The 9,858-nt window shown below is 40.3% G+C and overlaps 1 long non-coding RNA gene across 4 annotated transcripts; it reads right to left on the bottom strand.

The window, feature by feature from the left end:
• Nucleotides 1-2,464: 2,464 nt before the first annotated feature.
• LOC103166428 lies at nt 2,465-9,204 on the bottom strand. 4 transcript variants are annotated; one of them, XR_005659851.1, is made up of 2 exons: nt 9,030-9,204; nt 2,465-3,184 (listed from the first exon to the last, which is right to left on the bottom strand). It is a non-coding gene; the product is annotated as an uncharacterized LOC103166428 (long non-coding RNA). The 4 variants fall into 4 exon arrangements; XR_003757910.2 differs by lacking the exon at nt 9,030-9,204 and adding an exon at nt 6,825-6,962; XR_005659850.1 differs by lacking the exon at nt 9,030-9,204 and adding an exon at nt 6,849-6,962.
• Nucleotides 9,205-9,858: the final 654 nt, after the last annotated feature.

The following is a 9,858-nucleotide window of genomic DNA, read 5'->3' as shown; positions in this document are numbered from 1 at the left end:
CCACATACATTTTACAGTTCCATTATGTTTTTCCTAGGGGGTGTTGGTCAGAACTGTGCACCCTATTCCAGGTATGAAAATATTATGTATGGTTTACAGAATATAATAGTTTACAAAATAGGAGAATCGAGTTTTTTTCATTTGTTTCTACAACTTCAATAATAATAACTGTGGTAAACTTTCCCTGAAGATGCCTAGCATTTTATTGGCCTTATTTGTTGCTGCTGCCCATTAAATCAGTGATGTAAACACCTGTTAACAAAGACACTACAATTAGACTGTAAGAGCCTCAAGGGAAGGGATCATGTCTACTTAATCTATTGTTCTCTCTCAAGCATTTACTTAGTACAGTGCTCTGCACACAGTAATGCCTCTGACTTACTCTATCTTGGGTTGTTATAGCATAGAATTGATTCTAATTTAAGTTGAATGAAATACTTTGTACTTGCTCCCAAGGAAGCTCATCTTTCCATTCAAAGGCTTTTCAATCAATCAACAGTAGTTAATTAGCTCCAATTGAGTACCATACTATACAAGATTTCTAGTATACACCCAGCAAGAAGTTGTCTGAGAGCACATAGCCCATTTTTGGCACTTCATCAGCCTAAATATTAAGAATATAAGATTGTGGAAACATGAAGGTAGATTCTTAACATCCCATAACAACCTAGACAACATACCTTAGTCATTATATTCTGCTTCCAAATGAAGATACCAAATGCGAGATCCTTTGGATGCCACTTAATTTGTCTTCCTTATGACTACAGCAGTGGTAAAATGCATTAGAAGCATCTTTCAACAAGCTCAGTGACCCCTTGGATAGACCCATCCTACATAAAACCCAGGTGCCATAGCTGAGTCACTTTGGAATTTTCAGTTTTAACTGCATTTGGTAAAAATTTCTTGGAAATTTATGAGACCAAGAAAATGCCTGAAATGAAATACAGAGTCCAGGCTAACAGAGTCTGCAGGCATTATTCAACAAGTTGCAAGTCTTATAAAGGTCCCAAAGCTACCACCAGATTACAGTCTCAGGGTCCCATCCCAGTGGTTACTGTAACCTGTAGTACTTTGAAGTACCCTCGGGCGATACCATTCTACAGGGATCATCTAAATATCTCGAGGCATTTACCTTCTCAGAAATCCCATTAAATTAAAAAACAGGAGTACAAACATTGAAAGCTTGTCTATGAAAAATTTAGAGTGTTTTTCAGAGTCACAAAAACCTGACAAGTGTGAAGGAACCCTGGGAAGGGAGATAGAAGGAACTGTAGAGGTTTCATTCTAATATATCTAGATTATAAAGTGATTTACATTTATAGAGTAACCCATTTACACTGGGTTACTATGGGTAGAGAACTGTACTAACTGCTTGAGAGAGTGCAGTAGAGGTAAAGATACAATCCCTGCCCTCAAAGATATTAGAATCCAATGGAGGTGACAGTCACAAGTTTATTTATGTAGGAGGAAAAGAGAACTGGGAAGATTGATAGGCTAAATAGGTGCTCCAATAGTAGTTGACATGAATCAATAGCTACAAACATACAAAGGCACCCATTTGCTTTTAATTATCTTTTCCCTGTTCACAAATTGAGCTTGAATGTCAAGGCAAAGACCATTTTTGTTTATGAAAGAAGAAATAATTTTTGTTCTAATATTTCTACGTGTGTATGTGTATGTAAGTGTATGTGGGAGGTGTGTGGTTGTGTATGTAGCTGAGGGGTGTTGAAGAGGTATGTATATATATATATATATATATCTATACACACCCACACACACATATACTAGAACATTAATGGGCTTGATCCTGGTGATGGGAAGAGTCTCAAGTGGTTCACCTGCTGATCACACATTCTTTCAGGTTCATGGCCTGCTGTTTGGTTCAGGTCCTGAAGGAGTTAATGTGCCTTCAGAAAATGAGCAGTTTACCAGTAGGATCAGCTCCATTTGTGTAAGTACAACGGCATTAGGTTCCAGCAGAGATAAATGATCTATACACTCTAAAGAATTTCTAATAAAAAGTTTTACAAAGCCAGCTTTTAGGTTCCTAAAAATCACTTTTAACTTGAAAGCTGAGCACATGTGTTTCAGTTGGGAATAACAATGGAGCCCCACTCTGAATTTAACCACACTTTAAAGAAGCTTGGGATCTTCAGGCGACAAAATTCCTCCTAGGACCTGAGGCCCTAGATACTCTCATCTCAGTGGGGAATGATCAGAAGAGCTCAGAACAGCGTTGTTATCGTTCCCTTTCAACAACTCAGCAGTGGCCAGTTCCCACCCACTTGGATCAGGAATGGAATGAAGACATCCATTTCTGTCTTCAAGAATGGGGGAAGAGACAGGAGGAAAATGACCAAGATTCATTACTTTCCTTTCATCATGTACCTCAGCAGCAAAGTGACCCTGGCAGTTAGAAAGCATATTGTATGAATAACAATTGAATGAGTTCTTGGAGACTGTGTGGTCTCTAAAGAACCGTTCGTTTGGAGATTCCTTTATTAGAAGTTGTTTTATGGGTAAGTCCTGTCAAGAATCACAATGAGGACAGACCACATCTCTTCTCTTCCAGGTGAATTTGAAAAACTGTTGTGGGTTCTTGGTCCAGGTTTCCCCCTTTTTAAAGTGTTGTTTCTTTATTCACCTCCCTCCCCAAAGTGAATCTTGCCTTTTTAATATGTGTGCCAGGTCTTCAGTAGAGCAAGACGAACTGAAGTGTGCATCGCTGGTGCTAAGCAAAGGCTCATTCAAGTAAGATGAAGTCACGGTTGTGTGTTTTGATGCTGCTACTGTTGATGACGATGACAGTACTGCTGCTGCTGACAATGACAACGATGATAAAGCGAGAGATGGTGTTAGGGAATTGGTTCACACGAACGAAGACCCAAAAGATGAGCATCACGAGACTTGTCTTGAATCTTAGCGTTTCCAGAAAGTATAGTCTACAGAGTCTCCCCAAGTGAATGAATGGAATCTATGCTCACAGGTAGACAGAAAACTGGGTGAGTCTAGGTCATTTTATGAGGTAGAGGAAGTCTTCTGGTCTCTTCTGGAGTTCAAATAGGCCTGCATCCTTGAGTTCTTAGCCAAAATTGCTTCTTTCTTTGACTTCCACCTTTAGCTCCAGTTGAAAAGGTAGGTAGGTAATAGTAGTGAGATTTATAGCCTTCGTCCCAGGATGTATCTAAAAGGAAGTGAAGTCAGTTCTGATTAGGATACTGAATGAACCTCCTCTCTATCACCGTAATTGATCTTATCCCGTACTCTGTCTTGAAGAAGTGAAGTTGTAGACTGAAAGAGAACTGCACAATTTGATGGAATATGTGTCAGCAGCACTGCCAGCAGGAGAGTAGGGATGGTTTCCTTAGGAGGCCTGTCTAGTGCCCATTCAGTGTTGTCATGGTGACGAGTGGTGCGCTTACACAGGTATAGTATTGTGACCATTTCATGTCTGTCTCTATTGACAAGAGAAATTAAAGAGACTCTTCAGTCAAACTTGTGTGAAAAGGCACATGGAGCTTGTGACACTCTGGGAGTCATGGGACATTCAAGCTCTGGAAGATGGGAAGCTATTCGGAGATTACAATAATAGAAGTCTTGAGAAAAGCCGAGAATTTGCTTGAAGCTTAAAACAACACAGCCCATTATCTCAGGCCACAATTTTGCTTTCACACTCAATGTGAACCTTTTCAAATCTTAGTTTGGGCAGAGAGGCATCATTAACATTCCACTTGGAAGATGTCTGGGACTCATTCACTGAAGAGGAAGTAGTAAGACTGTTTAAATAATAAGTTAAAGGCACTCTAGCTGAACCCAAGTAGAGAAACAAATAGTAATGAAAGCACAGGCAGTGTTAAAAAAAGTTATTAGCTTTCTTCAGAAAAATCAATATCATGGCAATGTTTGATTCTAAGAAAGATTGTAAGGGATCCCAGATCCGGAGCTATGAACCATCTACAATGCCCTCCTTTCTTCTCACTTAAGTGCTCTGCACATAGTAAGCGCTCAATAAATATGATTGAATGAATGAAGGGTCCCCAGCATGCCTTTACCCTTACTTCTCCCATATTCGTGGCCAAAATCTTTCAATAGATGATTCCTAACTAAGATGAGAACCCCATCCCTTCAGACATGGGCAAAGCAAAGCAAAGCAAACCTCTTTTTTTCAAAAGCATTAAAATGTATGCAGTTTAGGAAAGATAAGTCAGAGTTCATTCATTCAGTTGTATTTATTGAGTGCCCACTCTGGGCAGACTTTGCTTGGGAAAGTATAATCATAACATTCAGGGAATGCTCTAGAGGAGCATGGGATGGAGAGGTTTGTGAACCATCTGTATAAAGAAAGCACCAAAAAATATCCTTATCCCAATTTTGCTCCTTTCATGTCAGGGCTTTTTCTCTAAATTGCCTAAGAGTAGAACAGATGACTAGCATGAATCTGGGAAGAAAATTCCAGAAGGTCATGAGTCTGTGAATAAAAGAGGTGGTAACAAGTAACTTTTTTTCTCTGCAGAAAACCTGAAAGAGGAAAATATTTAATCATTATGCATAGGTAGCTCTCCTCAGTGGAAGAACCTGAGATTCTTTAGGCATTCAAGAGACAAGTTTGGGCTCCTAAATCCTGTATCAGGATTCCTGAGCAAAACATCCCTAGCTTTTTAAAATGAATAATGGAGTTAGTAAGTTTCACTGAAAACCAGGTAGAACTGTTATCCCTTCCTCTCCTTGCTCGTTCTCACTAAAACAGAGCACTGACGTTGTCCTAAGGGAGTTTGACCCTGCACAAGGAGATTTTCAATAAATGATAAATCACAAAGCATCTCTGTTTATGATAGTTGGGTAATTGGCTTCAGAAAAAGCTAAATTTGCATTATACACTTCTTGAGAGTCTCATCCCTTTAATTCTATGATGTGCTTGATAGAGATCAATGCATTTAATATTCATTTCAGCCTAATTAGCTATGCCAAGGGTCCCATGAGCTCTGAGAGTCAGGAGAAGGGACAATTCAGGACATCTTCGTCTAATTCCTCTTTAAATGCTAATAGCTTTGAAATTATTCTATTAAGAGGCGGCATCAGAAAAGACATAAAAGGCCCTGTTTCAGTTAATAAAGGGATCACCAAATGGATCTAAATTTTTGAAATAGAGTATGTAATTATCTCTATTCAGTTGAGGTCAAATGTCTTTTTGGCAAAATATCTACGGAGAAAGATCTGTATTTATGAATATCTGACTGCAGTGTTACATGCTTCGATTTGGGCTGGCTTCTGACGTCCAACCTGCCGGTAACTGCAGGAGGCCAGCATCATCCTGCTCTCCACTGAGAAACCAGATTCCACTTCTCTACCTCATTTCTAAATGAAGCCATTTGTTGAGTAGCAGAAACTCCCTAGGTGTGTGATTGGCCAGGGGAGGGAATCAATAGCTCTTTCCAGGACATGTATTTTGCAGAATCATTCCTCAGCGAAGCAGTGTCAGGGGAAATCCTTTTGCCATCCTTGTAGGCATGCGGCGACATCCCGGTGCATGAGATTTGATTTTCTCTAGCACACGTAACCACAGATATTATTACCAGTAATACAATTATCCAGCCACAAGTATTCAGCTCAAGGACTTCCAGCAGCTTTGCATTCCACAGGTTGCCTATCCACAGTGAGAAATAGGCACTGTGGTGTGACCTTCAAAGGATGAGACTAGCAGCACAATAAGGGATTCGTCTAATGGGTTTAGATATAGAGGGTCTTTCCTTGAATTTGCAGTGAGATCTTATTTACTGCATGGTCTTAACTGAGTTTCTTTGTGTAGAGGCTTTAGAATCTCTTTATGGTGGAAGCCTTTCACGGGATTTATTATTACAGCACTTTGAAAATTCTCTGTAGAAAACAGGAATGGTGAGTGAATTCAGTTAGTTGCATTCTAGGCACAGAGCAAGTATTCAATACAATTGATTGTGATCGATTGTAAAAGCAAAAATATAACAAACTTGAATTTTCAATAATGGGCAAAAACAGAAAACGGCTTTCAAGTTCTTGAGTGATTTGTTTAAAGAAACTTCTGCATGCTTGAATCCAGGTTTTATTTACTCTTTCCCCATTGTGAGGAAAATACAATTATTGTTATTACTATATGATCGCTTTCTTTAGTGTTTCTAATTGAGCCAATTCCTACTTCCCATCTTTGTTTCCTTCTTTCATCATTCCCAGCTCAGGCCTATGTAGCCCAGATGAAGTAGATAAAGTTACACTTATCTAGTGAATTTGGTATTCTAGACAGCCAGTCCTGAATATGCTGGAAAAACTGTGAAGCTCACTTTCTCTGAATTATCTGAATGGCTGCCTACACCATTCCAAATTTGTTATATAACTCTCAATTCCATGTGGTTAGTGAAAACCCTGACCACTGAATGTTCAAAGGTTGTTTTTATAAAGTAGGGGTAAGCTGGTGGATTTGAAATATCATTATCAGTGGTACTTCTTGACTGCTTAGTCAAGTCCCTATAGTAAATGCATGGGAGAGTACAATACAACAGAATTGGTCTACAGGTTCCCTGCCCACAGCAAGCTTACATTAGTTGTCTCTCCCACAATTACTACTTCCTTCACATTAGCGGAGCCTCATTTTTATTTTGAAACATGCTGAAATTTCCTGAACTACTCCAGTGAATTTCACATCCACAGAAGATTTGACTCTAGAAAATGATGATGGGCCACAGACTTTGTATGAGCTTTTCAACACAGATAAAGTCAACTACATACGTTCTAGCCCAGAACCCACCAATGCCAGTATTACCAATGGTTGAGAGGAAAGCAAATTTAAAATATACCCAAGCTGGTGGAAAAAACATTACATTCTCAAAATGCCTGCCAAAGAACGCCAGCTTTTCAGGACGTTCACAACAAGCACCTCAGGAGGGGAGTTCTACCCACAGGTCCTTTCCCACTTGACCCAAAGATGGAATTTCTTCCTTAGCTAGCCCCCTTCTTTCTTGCCCCAAATATCTCATTGGCTAGACTTCCGCTGATGTCACAGTAGGACTGACTCCCCCTCCCCCTCCTTTTCCTCTGCTCCTCCCCCTCTCCCTTCCCCTCAGCACTGTGCTCATTTGTATACATTTTTATTATGCTATTTATTTTGTTAATGAGGTGTACATCCTCTTGATTCTTTTTATTGCGATTATGTTGTCTGGTTTTTATCAGTCTGTCTCCCACGATTAGACTGTAAGCCCATCAATGGGCAGGGACTGTCTCTATCTGTTGCCGAGTTGTACATTCCAATCGCTTAGTACAGTGCTCTGCACATAGTAAGTGCTCAATAAATACTATTGAATGAATGGACATCCTATGAAAATGAACTATGAAATGTGAAATGCTGTCATTTTGGGGTTCTCCTGCTACCTCTCTGGCTGATCCTTTTTAGCCTTTTTATCTAGTTGTTCTTCTGCCTTCCAGTCCCTAACTGTGGGTGTCTCTCATTTCTGGGTTCCTTTCTCTTCTCTATCTACACTAATTACCTTTGGAGCCTAATCCATTCCCACAGATTCAACTACCACCTCTTCACAGATGACTCCCAAATCTAGTTCCCTACCCCAACCTCTCCCCTTCTCTGCAATCTTGTATCTCTTCTAGCCTCTCTACATTAATGCTCTGTGACATCTGGAGCTTACTATGTCCCAAACTGAACTCCTTACCTTCTTTCTCTAATCCACTTCACCTTTCTCATCACTGTAGACTATACCATGGTTTCTCAAGGTCCTTATCCTTGGGATTATCTTTGGACTCCTACCTCTCTTTCAACCCATATATTCAGTCTGCTGTCAGATCTGGTCAATTTTAGACCTCTAAGTGCAGCATGGGCAGTCATTTGAAACAATGGAGTCAAGAAGGGAGAATCATTGCATTAAATATGCCATTTTATGAACCAAACCTACATTCAGTGAACCTGTGGATTCTATAATACTTACATTCTTACTCATGGAAGCAGCATGACCTAGTGAATAGAGCATGGGCCTGGGAGTTAGAAGGAGCTGGGTTCTAATAATAATAATAATAATAATAATGTTGGTATTTGTTAAGTGCTTACTATGTTACTAGATGATACTATGATGATGATACTGATGATGATGTTGTTACTAGATGATACTATGATACTAGATGAACTATGATACTATGCTACTATGTTACTATCTTACTGTTACTAGAACAGCTGAGCACTGTTCTAAGCACTGGGGTAGACAGAGGGGAATCAAGTTGTCCCACTTGGGGCTCACAATCTTAATCCCCATTATACAGATGAGGTAACTGAGACACCGAGAAGTTAAGTGACTTGCCCAAAGTCACACAGCTGACAAGTGGCCGAGCCGGGATTCGAACCCATGACCCCTGACTTCAAAGCCCGTGCTCTTTCCACTGAGCCACGCTGCTTCTCTAATACTGGATCTGCCACTTGGCTGCTGTGTAACCTTCTCTATGCTTCATTTAACTCACCAGTTAAATGGAGATTAAGACTTTAAGCCCCATGTGGTCCAGGGACTGTGTGCTGTGCAAACTGATTTCTTTGTGTAATAATACTAATAATAATGGTATTTGTTAAGCACTTACTTTGTGCCAGACCCTGAACTAAGTGCTGGGGTGATAAGCAAATCAGGTTGGACACAGTCCTCTGTCCTACATGGGGCTCACAGTCTCAATCCCTGTTTTACAGATGAGGTAACTGAGGCCCAAAGAAGTGAAGTGACTTGCTCAAGCCACACAGCAGACAAGTGGCAGAGCCAGGATTTGGACCCATGACCTTCTGACTGCCAGACTCAAGCTCTATCCACTATGCCATGCTGCTACTCTAGTTTCTAGGTGGTGTTTTTACTACCAAAGCACCTTACAGGGACAGTGTCTGATCTACATATATTATACCTATCCCAGTACTAGGTACAAGGCTTGGCACCTAGTAAGAGCATAACAAATACCACAGTTATTCACCAATTTGGAATGGATCAAATTTGAGCCAAGAGAGCATAATCCTTTCTGTCTCTTACCTTCTACTAGCCAGGCACATTACATGGGCTTGTTGACTCTTGCTAGACCCAGATAAACCTTGAATTCTTCCAGAAGGAGAGGCTGTGAAGAGGTGGTAGAGAGTTGATTTCACTAGTTTGAATTCTCTGAACTGGAAGGAAGAGAGAAATCAGTGACCTGAAGAGAGGAAGAAGTTTAGTAAGCTTGTGGAAAGGATCTGGGAGCAGAAAGAGAGTCTGTTGGTGAATTGCAGCATCTGGGTCAGGTGATAGAGATGATGGAGCAGCAATAGGGGTCAGATGATGGAAACAGGTGCTCAGCCCCACATTTATGACTTTAAGACTGACCCTCACCTCCTCACATTCATTGCCACCAGGAATCCTGTCACATGTAAAGAGAAGGGGAAAATCCTGTCAGTATTGGCCTGGGCAGATGATAACAGCAGTAACAGAAGAGCAAGAAATAAGTCATGGATTTCAGTTGTACTAAGAATATGTAAATATTTTGGGAGGACAATGAACATTGAAAAATTCAGAATTATGAAACCATCCAGAAAAATGTCCATGGGCCAAAACCAGGAGAAGGGATGGTTAAAATCTTAGAGATGTTTTTGTGGCAACAAGAAAATGCAAATTAAAATTAGGGAGTAAAGCTGGATGAGGCCTAAAGGAGGAAAAAGCCATGGGAATCATGGGAATAATCACTTGACAGAATGAGGCTGATTGAGCAGTTTTTAATCCCAATCTTTTTATATACCAGTTATGTATGGACAGTGTTTGGGACTCTTTTAGCATGGCTGTTTAAGGTCGTTTTTCATGCTCCGGAGGTTACAGAATTGACATATAGCCT

This window comes from Ornithorhynchus anatinus, chromosome 3 (assembly GCF_004115215.2).
Source record: "Ornithorhynchus anatinus isolate Pmale09 chromosome 3, mOrnAna1.pri.v4, whole genome shotgun sequence".
Classification (NCBI taxonomy): Eukaryota; Metazoa; Chordata; class Mammalia; order Monotremata; family Ornithorhynchidae; genus Ornithorhynchus; species Ornithorhynchus anatinus.
Note: the sequence above shows the minus strand (reverse complement) of the source record. Positions and strands in the feature narration are given on the sequence as shown.